Here is a 16,658-nt window from a genome sequence, read left to right on the forward strand (position 1 = left end):
AGGTGGCGCGATGGCGGTGCTCCAATTTTTAAAATTTTTAAGCTCTGCGTCCAAAGGATCCGTACGGCAACGACCCTGGAGGCTTCAAAAAATCTCCAAAATTGCCCTGTGTCCAAAAACGAAAAGCTTTATATGAATCTTGACTGCAAATGGCCTTCTGGATCCAATGGCAATGTCCGTTTGGGCTAAAAGTGCTCCAAAAATTCGCTGATCCCTTGATTTGAAGAAAAAATGCACAAACAAACTAGGGTTTGTGACTTCAAATCATGGCTTCAAAATTCTTCAACGAAGCTGCAGCAGGAAGGCTTTGATACCATGTTGGAGTTGAGAAAAGCCAACTCTAAAGACGCCCAAGATCACCTGCATGCGAGACCTGTCAAAGAGAAGCCATGAAAAGGAAGAGCATGGAGCAAGGGAAAAAATCTAAACGAACATGAGAGACAATATGTGCAAACACAAGAAGAAAATGTATTTACAATATGCACAATGCCTTATGAAAATACAATGAGGGAGCCTGCTTATAAAGAGCTCATGGAAGCTTGTAGAACAAGCTAGAAGGTGGTAGAAGATAAGATTGACAACTAGAAGGGAACAAACTCCCGTGTTGTCAACAACTAACCACTACATGCATTAAATACAAAATATTAAATAAATGCATGACCTAAGTAAGCTTAAGCAAATAGAATAAATAATTAACAATTAATTATTTACTCTAACACATAGTATGATCTATTTCATAATTTTAAGTTTTAAGTTATGTTATGCATAATAATTAGATGGATAATGTGGTGAATGAAGTTAGTTTTATTTAAACATTAAATTTTTAGTGATTCCGAGTTACCCCCAGTATCTTAGTCTCCTAATAAAAATCCAATAATTGGTATCAGAGAAGAGTTGTCTTATAAGGATTTTAACCACTTGAGAATTGGGATCTTGGAAATGGAGGCTTACAAATTGTGAAAGATTATTGAAAATCAAATGATTGATATCCATCTCATACTACAACAAATTGAAGCAGAAAGAGATGGACTAAGGAAATCCCCAAAGAAAAGAAAGGATATGACCATTCTACATAGTGACACACTTTATAAAGAGCTTTATACTCAAGGATTTCTTGATGATGAAAGTTCTAGTGAAAGTGATGCATCTATTGTAGATCTATTGGAAAAGAATAGTATTTTGAATGAAGAAGTCAAAGGATTGAAAAGAGAACGTGAAATCCAATAAGTAAGGCTATGTGAAGTGACTGAACAAAAGAAGAAAGTTATAGAAGATAAAGTTACAGCTAAAGAAGACAAATGACAAATGGCTGCTAGAATTGAAGAAAGGTAATCTAATGTATGAAAGCTTGTAGACACTCAACTATACATGATAAATCAATTGATACTTGCAAATAAAGAACTAAACATGAAAGAATTAGAGATAGAAAATCTAAGATCAAAAAGTGATCAACTGAGGAATAAGCTAAGATGTGGGAAAGAACTTGTGGAAAGAATGAACAAGTCTAGTGAAATAATAAGATATTTTGAAGATCTAATGAGATCACTTACATCATCCAATGAAACCTCTAGATTAGGGCATATCAAGCACCAGACATCTCTTGAAGGAAGAGAATCATCCAAGAGTGGAGAGAAAAGAAATGCTAAGTCAAAAGATAAACCTACATGCTATCACACAATAAAAATTAACAAAAGAAATAATGGTAAGAAAAGCCCTAAACCTAAGTTTATTGGTAACTATTTTAATATAGCAATAAATAGTTTCTAGAAGATATTGTGTTGTAGTTTTTTGTGTCAAAAAATTGCAACACAATCTCTTCCAAAAACTGTTTACTGCTATACATGATGGATTGTGAAAAATTGATGTCTTTAACTATTTTAATTGTAAGAAGCAAGGTCATGAAACACATGAATGTAGATCAAAGGTGATAAATACACCTACCACACCTATATTTGAGGGACATTGCTACAAATGTCAAGAGTATGGACACAAAGAACATGAATGCATATCACAAGGAAATTCTAACTAGACAACTAAAAGACAAGAAAATGCACCAAGAAAGGTAACTCTTATAATTGGGACTACAATTCATGGTATAGTTGTCATTATTATGGAGATTATGGTCATAATTCAAAAAATTGTATAAAAACATATTTTAGAGGCAATTACAAGATATCGTTGAATGGAAACATAGTTTATTTTAGTTATCATAAAGTTGGACATGTGAGCAAAAATTGCAGGACCCGAGCACCAAAACAAAATAATGAACACACCTAGTGGATGTAGAATAAAAAAAGAAGGAGATGAATCAAACCTAGAAGAAAGAAAGTATAAGATAGAAACAGTGGAAAAAATGAAGCTGAGATTACCCAATCTAATGGATAAGGTGATCACATTATCTCAAATTGATCAAGAAAGGTATGTAAGGAACTATATATATGTAATGAATTATCTTACATCAATTCCTAGCATAAATTATGCCAAAGTTCATATCTACATAGGTCATGATGCAGTAGCAAATATTTATACAAAGGATAGTAAAATAGAAGCATTTAAATTATTGGTTTTCAAACATCAGTAATATCATCTATATTGACCAAGAATTTCAATATGGACCGAGTACCCACAATGACCGAATTGATGTATAGGCATAATTAGATGGTATTGATCAAGATGTATAATGGAAACTAAGTTCAAAGTGTAATGATGATTGAGATAATTGGATTCTACCTAATTGAGCACACAACATTTATGAGAGCCCTAATTTGAACAAATGAAGGTATATATCAAAATTTTGAAAGCATTATACACACCTTGCATTCAAATTTTAGAGCCCAAAGTGATTTGAACAATTTATGAAGTGACTTTTAAGGTGAGTGAAAGTAGATTTAAAGATTGAAAGTGTGGTCTAGTATTTTTTTTTAGTTAAATTGAGTGTTTAGCAAGAAATTTTGAAACCCTAACATGGCATCATCATCAAAATCAGTGAAGAATCAAGGAGAAGAGGTAATCATTGTTCACTTAATGAAGAGTGACACTTATCCTCCACCTAAATTTTTGTTATTCCTATAATTACTATAAAAGGAGATCCAATGGGTGTGTTATCATTGATACCAGCTAATTTTGTTATGATATACAATGTATAGAGTTGTTATATGTACACAATTGGTGAAGTGGGAGATAATGAAACTCTTTTGGCATACTAGAAATTATTCAATAGAGTATTGAAGGATGAATTCAAGATTGTTGATAGGAAAGGGTTAATGTACACCCAAGATTTTCCAAAAAATAAATCAAAATCAGATGGATGAAGGCTATGTTGAGTTGAATTCATGACATGGAGCTATGGCTAGAGAATGGGATGGTCAAAATTACAAAGGAGATTATTCATGCCACCATAGGATACCCAACATTTGATAAAAAGAAGACTATGTGATGCCAGAGTAAAGAAAAAATTAAGGAAAATGCCAAGGCCAAGTGGAAAGGATGTGGCATGTCTATTTCAAACATCACTGATTGATTGATTGAGTTTGGAGTAAGAGTGATTGCACACAAATTGTACCAGTCAAGCTGACTGAATAGTGTACCATGTATGGTCATAAATTAGGTGTGGAAGATTGTAATGAAAGACCATGAATATGATCTTGTCAAGCTCCAATGCTTATATTTGGAAAAGAATCAATTATTAATTAGATAAGAAAAGAATTCAATGTGTAAGTTTGGATCACTAATAATGTGTATTTTATTTTATACTCAGAGTTATTTTCCTACTATTGGAAATTTTGTGTGAGAACAAGGTAAACCTACTAGCAGGAAAATAAGAGAGTATATTATGAATTTGGGAGATAGTTTTGAGAAAGTATTAGATGGATACTTTGATGAATTGAAACAAAAAATGAGCAAAAGAAAAAGGATTCCTATATGTTGTTGATATGAGATTATTTTGAAGTGAAGAATCTGTAATGGCATAGTCATTATTTTGTCAATATTGTCAAACTTGCTATGTTTTGGTGAGACAATTACTTTTTGGTCTAAAAGCTATCATTTAGTTGATTGATGAAGAGGAGATAACAATAGCACCTAGAGAAAGGTTGAGTTATTTGGTATGTAAAAGAAGAACTAAGACCAAGTAAGATATTGATACTATAGTTTATTTTTTATCTTCTTAAAGTTTGGAATGAAAATTTACTCAAGTTAAGACTAGAAGAGGATCAAGTATGAAAAGTGTCTACTAAGTCTTGTTGAGAATTTAGTAGAAGCTGAGAAAAAATTAGTAGAAGCCGAGTGAAAAATAAACCTAGCCAAGAAAAGATGAAAAATAATGCAGGCCAAGTGATTGTCAATATATGCTAAGTAAAATTTAGTTGATGTCGAGCATCAATAAACTTTACTTTTTTCTGAGTAATCTAGTGTTAGCCAAGTGAAAGAATAGTAGATAAGCCAAGTGACAATATGTTGATGTCGAGTGTTAGTAAATATGTTAAGTAAAATATTTGTCAAATCTAAGCACACTATTTTTGTTTTCTTGAATTATGTGAAGCATGTGGAAGATAACTATGATGAGCTGGTGGCACAAAATTCAAGGTAAACCATTTTGAGACAAATTCAAGTAAGATTATAGAAGAAGTTTCTAGTGGAACCAAATAGAAAAATGGGTAAATTCATTGTATCCTACCTAATCCTACCTAACCCTAAAATGGACGATTATGGTTAAGTGGAAAAATATCTTAATCCTCTATTTATAGAGATAACTGGTTAAAAGAAAAGTTTATCATGTGCAAGAACCTAAGGAAGATAAGGAGTCTAGGGTATTTCTCCATTTAGTAGCCAAATAGAAGTTTGGCATGCAAAGCAAGAATGATTAAGAGTATGAATTCTTGAAGGGTGAACAAGCACTACTACATATGAGGCTAATTTTTGACCATTATTGGTCAAAATTTTGACCCATTTTTCAACCAAAATTTGACCAACTTTGACCAACTCATTGGTTGGAATTTTTCCGGTCAAAATTTAGACCAACCTGCTGGTTGGTCGAAAAACTCCCATAGCCATAGTGCAAGTTTTGCCTAGAATTGGTCAAAATTTTGACCAAAGAAGATATAAATTTCGACCAATAAAAGTAGAAGTTTCAACCAATGATGGTAGAAAATGTTGGCCAAGAAAGTAGAAATTTTGAGCAATGAAGGTCAAAAATTTTGACCAATGAAGGTGGAAAATGTTGACCAAGAAAGGTAGAAATTTTGACTAATGAAGGTCAAAAATTTTGACCAATGAAGGTAGAAAGTTCGATGATTGAAGGTCAAAAATTTTGACCAATGAAGGTAGAAAGTTTGACCAATGAATGTAGAAAGTTTGACCAATCAAGGTAGAAATTTCTACCAATGCCTGAGTGTAAATTTTTTTTTAGGAATTCTATAAAATAGTTCACATGATTTGCATATGATATGACATTTTGCATGCATCCTCCACTCTCTCATTTGGTTGGTAATGGATTACAGAGAGTGATCTGAAACAATGACACTGAAAAACACAATCAAATCCAAAATGAACTTGCATTACAAATGGATTGTGGAAATCTGATATTTTTGATTTTGCATGCATGTCTACCACGACAATCACAACTTAAACATATATATATATATATATATCAACAATATCAAATTTCCACAATCCATTTGTAATGCAAGTTCATTTTGGATTTGATTGTGTGTTTCAGCGTCATCATTTCAGATCACTCTTTGTAATCCATCATCAGCCAAATGAGAGAGTGGAGGATGCATGCAAAATGTCATATCATATGGAAGGCATGTGAACTATTAGATAGAATGCCTAAAAAATATCGACAATAACTAATCAAACTATCGTAATCACCACTAGTAACTAATATGCTTCTTCATTAATATGCCCGATACAATAAGAAAACTTGGCAACTATGCACAACAAGTTATACGCTAAAAGGAAATCATTCAGGAGATACAAAATTTGAACAACCATATGTTAAGATTTTACAATTTGTATCACTTGAGTTTGACAGTTGAGATTAAGTTCGTTATCCTCCCTACAGTATGTTTTGATGGCCTACACATCCACAAAAGTTCCAGCATCTCAAATTTGTAGAATAAGAATTGTTTCATAGTGAATGGACATTATTGACAATAAATCATCATATAAAAAGACTCCCATGTGAAGCATGAATAGAAAAGGAAATGAATATGAGTGATAGGGAAGAGAATTCAATAATAGAGGCTTTTAACTTTAGCTTTTGATGCTAGCCACTTAATGTGATGCATGATTGACAAACTACAATGGATGGTCCATTGAAAATTTCATTGGTTATAGATTTGCATTAATGATAGACATGATTGGAATTATTTTGAGTATAAATAAAATCTAGAATCAAAAGAACTAGAGAAAGAAAACATCGCCACAAGAGCTTACACAAATATACTAAGCAAAAACTTATGTATGGGTGAGAACTCCAACAAAAGCTAATCCTTTGGGGATGTGTCATATCTAAGAGGGATGTGGGGGCAATTCAAGGTAAGGTCGTGTTGGAGTTCTTTTTGGTAAAGAACACACCAAGTAGATTTAAACCTGATACCAAGAAACAAAGACCAAGGACATGCCTAAGGATGAGCTAAATCTTATATTCAGCAAGGCTAAATCTTAGTTCTGGACCAATTAACAAAATATCTCATGGAGAACATATTAAGAATCATCACAATCTGTACTAAAGCCTTTGAAATCTGATCTCAACATGTCAAGTTGTATTTGCCGAAAAAATTAACTTGCTCTACTACCAAAAACCATAATTGCTCCAACTGCATTCAACAACCATCTAATCAACTTGAAATTCATTGGAGAAGTCATAGAATGATGAAAAATCTCTATATTTGGTTGCAATTTCATCTGCAACATTAAATTTTCACATTTCACCATGAGGATCCTAAAATCAGAAAAGCTCATGTAGCTGATACCAGTTAACACTTGCTCAAAAATTGATTACAAAAATGGAAAGTTTGCTCTCTCATGGTTCCAACAGTATATTACACTCTATATTCCAGATGAAAAATGCCCCTCTTAGAGCATTTCAAAATTTTGCCCCCCATGCCATGAACAGAGCACTTAAATTTGAAAAATTTAAAAAATTTACATAGCTAAACTATATAAACTTTAGAAAATAATTCAAATATTTTCCAATTTATAATCTGAGCGCTGAAGTCCTCTAAGATCTGAATTTTTTAAAAAAAATCATTTTTCTTATCTCTATCTGCCACATGTCCACCTTAGATTTTCTTAATGGGCCCACCTTACATTTTTAATTGAAACTTACAAATTTGAAAAGTATTATGTCTATAATGTTACGATGAAATTGTAACATTGTAGACCATTCCTTTGAAATTCTCAATCATACGATAAGATTGGGGCATCGTAGCCTTCTGATTAAGCATCTTTGACCATATGACATGGCAAATTTTGTAGCAGCAGAGGGCCAAAAATTTTGTTTTACGACCCTACAGAACAGGCCCCATCGTATCATCGCACATGAGAATTTTGACGACCTTCACAAGCATCAATTACAACTTTAGTAAATATAAGACTATCAAAATACAAATTTTAAACTTCAGACGACAAATTGGTTATTACCTTGACAATTTAGTCGATCATATTCCAACTTCCATAAATGAGGTGTCATTCTTCGTGGCCTTGATGCTGTCTCTTCTTTCCCATTGAAAAGATGTTTTTCGGCAATTTGATACCTATAATTATTGTGGAGAAAGTTTCTAAACTCATCAAACACCTACTTTCTTAAAGTTCTCGAATGATGAGATTTCATCTTCAGACCACAAACTAGACATGCGAATTTTCCCTTTATCTAAAGACCTAAAAGATCATGTAGAAGTAGATCATCTAAAATTATCATGTGCAACTTAAACATTTGATAGTAATGTGTAAGCACTATAATAGACCAAAAATATGTGATATTAACAATATAAGATATCGCAAAAATGAGTTAGCCCAGGGGCATCATGTATTGTCCATACAAGCATTGCATGGAATTGAAATTGTCGATGTCCTATCGGTCTAGAGATGTCATACATTGTGATGCCATTCCATAACTTCAAAAACTTGTCAATTAGGAGCTCAATATACACGTTCATATCTTTAACTTGGTATTTACCTAGCAATTGAATGAACATAAACATTACATTATTATTATGACCATTTTCATGCACTATTTATAAATTAATTTAGATAACTATAAAATGAAAAAAATACCTAGCACAATCATTGACAACATTATGTGCTCCCTCTTTATGGACATCCAAGGATGAATGTTATTGTTAATAACAAAAATAGGCCACATTGAGTAAACAGATCCCATATCTCCATATGGATTGATATCATCCGCTGCCAATGAAAGCTTCAAATTACGAGGTTCTTCTTTAAAGCGTGACCATGTTTCTTCTATCTCTTTAAACGTAGAACCATCGGCAAGCATTCGCATAATGTCATCCTGACTTTTATTGCATGCATGGTAATCCATAAATTGTGTCAAGCTAGCACACCTGAATAACTATTGAAGACATGGAATAATGGGAATGTACTGAAGAACCTTGTGAGGCACTTTTTTTGTTATTTGATCTGAACGATATCTACTACTATGACAATAAGGGCATTCTACTGCAAATTCATATTATTTATGATATAGAATGTGATCATTGGGACATGCATGTATTTTCTGATACTTCATTCCAATCTGATCCATAATGTTAGATAATTCTCGGAATGAACGAGGAAAAATGTTTGATGGTGGTAACAAAAAATCACTAATCAACCTACAACAACAATTATGCATTGTTAATAGAATGAATAGTAATTGAATGCTAACATTGAAGATGACAAAAATGGCATACCTTAGCATACGTGAAATTGCTACATTGGTTATACCATTCATAACCGTTAAGTTCACCGACTACACTATAGTGAGAGTAGAGTTGTTCGGGAGCCTTTGTATAAGGGCTTGTGTGCCTTCTCAAGTAAAGGTATATCGAGACCATCTTCATCATCATTATTAGATTCACTAGTACCATCATTGTGAGTCTCTTCATCACCTGCCCCAATACCATCTTCTTCAATCATGTCCTCTGGCACATTATCATCTTCTTCCATGAGAGTGTTATCCTTAGCTTGGATATTCACACCTCCATGTTCCTCCAGTAGAAAATCCACATTCAGTAATGGATGAAAATCGTGGCCCCCTTCAACATGACCATGTTGCCTACAATGACTCTGGGCTGATGTGATTAGAATTCTTCAAGTCTTTAAGCCTTTACACTTTTTGCAAGGACAATAACATTTATTAGGTTTTCTTCAAAACTGAGCCCACAATGTAGCCATTGTCTCATTTTGTTCAGCATTCATAATGTTAGGCATGGTCTTTCTTCACAGGAAAATATATTTGCAAATAAATTGGACATGTTGTGATTAATGTTTATATCTACACATATGGTTTTTCTTGATTAATGTTTTCAAATGTAACTAAAATGATCCTATAATTTCTAGAAGGCGTAGATGTTTGCAAAATGTGTAGTACCACCCTTCTACCTAAAAAACACACCTAGTATACAATAATGGATAAGATCAAGACAATAATAATACTGGTCCTTCTGTTGATATGCCTTTTGAAGGTTGAATAAGGTCCTGATTTTGCTAACCTGCTCTATTTTATCTGCTATACTTTCTGCTTTTAGCACAATTGCACTATGTGCTAGAATAGAAGGCCATGAAACAAAGATCAGCAACCATTTGAGCATAGAAGGTGCCAATTTAATATACAAATATGTGCACTTGTAGTTTGAAACTTGAACCCCAAAAAGACACACACCTTTTAGTACTATTTTGTATGAAACCTTGTTGTTGATTTTGAATGTAAGACTTATAGCTACAGCATCAGGACCATTTACCTTTTTTGAGCTTTTAGAACTTGATTTAGCTAGAGCTGGAGAATCAAAAGTGCCATCATTTGATACCTCCTCAATAATACAGTCTTCTAACATGAAACATTCATTTAGTAAAAATTATCAGCAAGCTTAGCAAAGACATGAATTCATTAAAAAGTTTTGTGGTGCATGCTAGATAATCAAGAAAACCAAATACTCCATACAAAATTACAAAAAGGATAAATAGACAAAAACAATCAATCTCATTTTTTTGTTACTTGATTTAGAAGTTTAAAGGTTCCAATTACAAAACAATTTTTGTATCCTTTGGGGAACTTTTGAAAAAGACCAAAAGCCTTTACAATCACAAGAGATCAACTTATAGTATACTTAAATGTTAGTAAAGATCTGTATTGTAAAGTTTCCTAGAAGTGAATGGCGCACATTACAATTACTATGCCACTTAGGCACCATGATATTGCCACATAGGCACTACGATAAACTTAACCATTTCTATCGGTTGGAGAGGCTATGGTGAATTAAAGTATATTGTTGTGAAGGAAGAAGGTATGCTCATCAAAACCTTATTAGAGTAGCTGGAAATATATTAGTAAAGTTTGCAATAAATCTTCATGTGAGAATATTTTCCATGAAGAGTTGGGCTGCTAATAACTTCATAGTCCACATGTTCAGTTGACGGTATAAATAGCTATGTAGTTTGTACTTCTAGCCATCTAAAGCTAGGCATTACTTTCTTATGTCAATTATATTGCCTGAATTGGGCATAGCAAGTCAGCAAGAACAAGGCACATCAAACTCCTTTAAGAGCACTCAAAATTCTTGGCACTAATTGGTGGATACTCACTATAACAACTTGGTCATCCATTGCTATCTGGGATCTTAGCCATCCATTACTATTTTTTGAAAGATATTGGCAAATATTGTAGTTTGAGGTGCACCAATATGAGGAATTAGAAGATAAGGAATCATATTAAGAAGTAAAATGATATGAAGGTATCATGTCGATACTAATGATAAATGAATTCAATCAAATGAAACATATTCATATGGAATTATTGACTAAGACCACTCTTAAAGAGGAGAGATCCACTTTTAGAGTAGGCCTCTGGTGTTCATCATTTACCTTGACATCCTAGTAGGTGCTTCCAGGTCTACCAAGACAGACAAATATGTTGCCATGCATCCTCTTTTGAATAGGGCAGCCAAAACCATAAGTCTATAAAGGGCTTTCACAAGCCCACATCTTTGATATATGGGATATTTAGGACTTCCATTTGGCCTATAAATTGGGCATGCTTAATACATAAAGAAGAATGCCTAATCACTTGAAGAAGAATAGATACATATATACTTGAAGATGCTTTCCCATGATTAGCTTCTCTGAGAATGCTCCCACATGCATGGCTAGAAAATCTCCCCAAAGTGTTGGAAGCATTTAGTTGAACAAAAGCATGTTGTGTATTAACTGATTCAAAGGTCTTTCTTTTCTTTTGATTTTCTCCATAAGTTGATATTCCTTGCAAGGATGGAATTGACTGCACAATATCTAAAAGGCAATGCTTTTGACTACTTACTTTTGGAGTTATGTCAGATGTGTTACCATGAGAAGTTAAAGAATCTAATGCTTGACCTATAAGATGTATACCTCATGCATTAGCTAGATGATATTCAGTTAAAAATAGAAGGCATACAATAGACACAATTGACATGCCCAACCCAACATGCTACCATTTTCCATCTCAAAATTATAGTGAATTAGAAATAGAAACTTGCATGCTGGGGGGATCATGTGAAAGCTAGTTGCAAAGCTTTTGAATACAGCTGATTTTTGACCACCAGTTGAAGTCTTAACAATAGAAGACCTTAACTATTGAATGGAATTCCTATGCACTAATGATATTCTTGTTGTATATGATGAACTAGTTTTCCAATGAGTAGAATGTGATGGGAGCCCCTCCTTTGGAGAATCCATTACTTTTCTTAGATGATTATCCTCCATTGATGGATAACCTAAAGTGTATCCCAGATGCAATGGAGACTTTGAAGAAGTGAGATCATGGTTAAAATAATACTTTGTAGCTAATGACAGTTTATTAAAAGATTGGATCCTTGCAGGGTTGAGTGTGGATGTATTGACTCCATAATTGTGTCCTCCAGTTGGGGGGCTTGAGCCAGTCTTCCATACATTCTTATGATTTGGTTCATACATCAACCTAGTGTTAAAAGGTGAGCTTCCAATTGAAGTTTTTCTAGTATTATTCATTAAGGACAACTGAGAGTTTCTATCCCATGTAGTTGATGGACCATACTTTCCTCCTTGCTGAATACCCTACACAACACTTAGATGATTTGATGGTGAAGATTCAACAAGAAAATTATGTTTTGGTAAATATCAAGATAATGGCATTCCCTTGTTAAACTCAAATACATAATCTACCAGAGATGAAAATCTTGACTGCAAGCACCCTTGGCCCTGAAAATCAGAATCTATAAATGCATCAAGATTAGACATAGATTCTAACATTAAATTTGAAATTTTTGTTATCTCTTTCTCTAGAGATGATTGCCCATTGTCTAAAAGGCTCAAGTTAACCTCATGATCCACCATGTGCATTCTTCTAATATCAATCTTGTTGAAATGAAACATGTGGATGGAACTGGAAAGAAGACTAGATCTACTTGTTGAGTCTTGCTTGGACTCCAAAAGGGTAAAAAGAGGCTTGAAATCTGTATCCAATTGTATTGGGAGGTAATAAGAATTTCCATAGTTTAGAAAACCCATGAGTAGTAAGTTTGAGCCTTTAATTATTAATTTAGGAAGCTTAACTGTAGCCACACCTTTTTCATACACCTGTAATAGGAAATATCAATAAACCTAAGCCATTAAAAAGCATGTCAAAAGATTTTAGTATGATTCTATTTCAAAAAAACATCTATACACTTTTCATACAGAAACAATGGCAAAAATTGGATAAGAAATAAGTTCATAAATGCTCTATCTTGCTAAAAAATATTGGCAAGCATACAAAAATTAAAAAATATGATTTCTTATATAAACTATTAGAAGTGCATTTAATGGACTAAATGGAACATTATGTTTAAATAAAAGAATTTTTCACAAGTATTCAACAAGTCTCAGAAACCCAATGCACATCTCTATACCCAATTTGGATCTTGCATCCCTATAGAGCCCATATCCACTCCTCAAGATGAACGTACATGTATACCATGTTCCTTGAAATCTACCTCAAAGAACATTCTATCTTTAAATGGAAGTGTATTATAAGGGTTACTGGTCAACATATGATCTTTCCAATCAATGAGAACCATGTACTTGTCTATTATCTAGATACTAGAAATAGAAGTACATGACCTTGCTCCCCACATAGATGGCTTGCTTCAAAGGTACTCTAGACTTCTAGAATTGCATTGTGAGACTAAAGCATCCCTAGGTTAATAATATTTTGCATTGCCCTTGCATCTTTGCCTAGTGTAAGTTCCTTTGAACTGAAGATACATTGATGAATGAATCACACAATACACTCACTCTTCACAAGATTAGTTAATGTCAATGCTAAGTAGTGGTCATTCTATTTGATTCCAACATTGAATAGCTCTTATGATAGCATGCTAAGCTTGAAAGGAAAAAAGAATGTCAGTTCATATTTGTTGAGGAATTGTTGGATTGTTCTTTGTTAAATTGCACCTCGTTGGCTCAGCTAAATCTTGAGCACATGTTTATTTTAGCTTCCAACTCACACCCACTCCCAAACCCTATCTTCAATTCCAAATCTTCATGTTTGAAAGCTATGGTTTAAGAACTTAATCATATCTAAAACATATGGTAAACATAAATCTTCAGCAAAGATGTATCCAAAGTTCTATTACAAATTACAACAATGAAAAAATGATCCTACTTTAATCTATTGGGAACATTATAGTTCTAATGGAATGGTATTTATATTAGTAAAGATAGCCTAAATGTTGTTTGGATTGAACACCAGAATCTTGGCTCTCCAAAGAAAACAAAAACAAAATACCATCTATTTTTTAGTTCATAAATTTTGCAAGTAGGAAGGATAAGGCAAAGCATGTCCAAAAGAGTACACAACATTATAAAGTATGACTAAGGTGACTGATTATAAATTTCTCCTGGTTAATAAAAGATGATAGAGATATTGTATTTAAAGATTTATGTCAATGGTTGTTGTAGCTAGAATTTTAGAACTGCGAGAGACTTCCCCAAAGGACTTAAAGGAGGTAGTTATATATTTGAATGTATTTAAAAGTATTTATGACAAATGAATTTGTGTGGGAAGATCTTTGCTAAGTAATACACTAATTTTGTTTTGTAGCTCCATGATCTACAGATACAAAACATGTTCAAGAGTACGGCTCGGCAAGTCTTTGGTTGAAACAAAAAGAGTTGTTCCTTGTGTTAGGCCTTATTTTCTATAATATATGACCTTTTCTATGCTAGAAATTGGCATTCATTCTTGAAGTATGAGGAAAAGCTTCATTTTCCTTTAAAATGGTAGACAGAGGATATAACTTCTAAAATTCAAGAAGTGTGAGGTACTCATCCTCTAATCATATGAGCAACATGAGTCGTGTATTTTTACACTAGTACATTTGACCCCAATTTTTGACCAAAATTTTTGACCATCTATTAAAATGTTTTAGATTGGTCGAAATATGCAAGGAAAAATATCTTTTTAAAAAAATCCATGCCCGTGTTGGTCAAATTTTTGACCAACACGGGCTTCATATGTTAAATTTTTTTTAAAAGTGGGAAAAACTCATTGTTGTTGAGGACAAAAATGGAGGAAGGGTTTCACAGGCTAGAGGAGGCAAAGGCGAAGGTTTTTGAGAAAGGGGCATCTATGTATAGGGGGTGCGTGGAGACGGGTGTGGCAGCAGCGGTGTTAATGAAATCCTTGCAATCAATGTTGTCATCTGCTAATGAGGAGGCCAAGTTAGGGTTGAAGATGAGAGTGGCGAAATTGGTTAATGAGGATGGGGTGTTTTGATAATGCAGGATCTGTTAATTGCTGGTTTCGACATCACTAGTGCAACAATAGAATGGGTAATGGTAAAACTCATTCATAATCTAGATAAAATGGAAAAAGTTCAAGGGGAGTTAGAGGAGGTTGTAGGTCATAGTAGAAGAGTGGAGGAATCTGATATTGATCATCTACCTTACCTTCATGCAATGGTGAAAGAAGTACTTCGACTGTATCCTCCTGTTCCTCTTTTGATCCCTCATAAAGCATCAAGATCTTGTGAAATAGGGGGTTTGTGATCCCCAAAGACACACAAGTATGGGTTAATGTGTGGGCGATTGCGAGGGATCCTTTTGTGTTGGAAGGAGCCTTCCAAATTTATGCAAGAGAGGTTTTTGGAGGGAGAGGGAGCTACTGTGGACTTTAAGGGACAAGATTTTGAGCTTATACCATTTGGAGTAGGGAGAAGAATATGCCTAGGGCTTCCTTTGGCTGATAAGATGCTTCATTTAATTTTGGCTTCGCTGGTTCACTCCTTCGACTAGAGTCTTCCTAATGGAATGAGCACAAAGGAACTAGACATGGACTATATATTTAGAGTGGTATTGTGGAAGAGTCAGAATTTGGAAGCAATCCCACTACACCTGCAACATCACTTGTATTAATTCTTCAATATTAAGGTAATTTCTTCAATACGTTGGATCACAAATTCTAATATGATAATGCCGTTTAGAATGGAGGTGTCATAATAGATTTAGTAAGTTGACTGACTTTCCCTACAATAATTTTATTAGTGTCTAAGACTCTAAAGTATCAAGAAAAGTGACATCTATGTACACAACATAGTGAATGAGGGCTACCATTTCTTTCTCAGGTGTCACACCTCTGTATCAAGAGAGACATACCCATACAAGGTAGGCCCTTCCCACACTCTACATGGCACTACTTCTGTGCATATCAATGAATTTGAATGCAGTATTATAAATAATTTCTGCATGCAACTTCTTACCATTATATACTTATTTTTGTTTAAATTAATATGATCATAAACGAGTTTGAAATTTGTATTAGAAAGACTTTGAGATTTTTATATGGTTTTTGTACTGTAATATTGGTCTTATTCAATGTTATACCACTTCTCTAAGTGTGTTTCATATTGTTTCAAGGAAATTCAAGGAAATTTGGATTTATTTGTAGCTATGGGTTCTTGTGCTTTGTCTTGATAATAAAACATGTAATTGGCACCGGATGGACATTCTAGATTATCTACTTTGAAACGTGAATTTGTTGACATATGGGGTGAAAACCTCTAATGTATCCTTGGCATGCACTGATAATAAATGGCATATTGTTATCCTGATGTCCAAGCCCACAAGTTATGTGGAGTAACAATGGTTGAATATCGAAGTCTCTAAGAGAACCTTGGAGACATTACAACTCATTTATTGGATCTTTATTACTAACTCCTGCTTAAGATCCATGTGGAAGGGTTTGGGTTTATCACTAGTCCATAAATATTGTCATGCATAAATGTTAAAATGCCAGTATCATTACTATTAACGAAATATATTTCCACCAATTTTATAAAACTCTTTATAGAGTCATTTACCAAAGGCTCTCTATTAATAGGCTCTGAAAATACTCTATTAATAGACTTTAAAAATACTACATTTTCAATAATAAGAATTTA

Source organism: Cupressus sempervirens, chromosome 8 (genome assembly GCF_028749045.1).
Source record: "Cupressus sempervirens isolate cs-2001-9-10 chromosome 8, ASM2874904v1, whole genome shotgun sequence".
NCBI classification, from domain to species: Eukaryota; Viridiplantae; Streptophyta; class Pinopsida; order Cupressales; family Cupressaceae; genus Cupressus; species Cupressus sempervirens.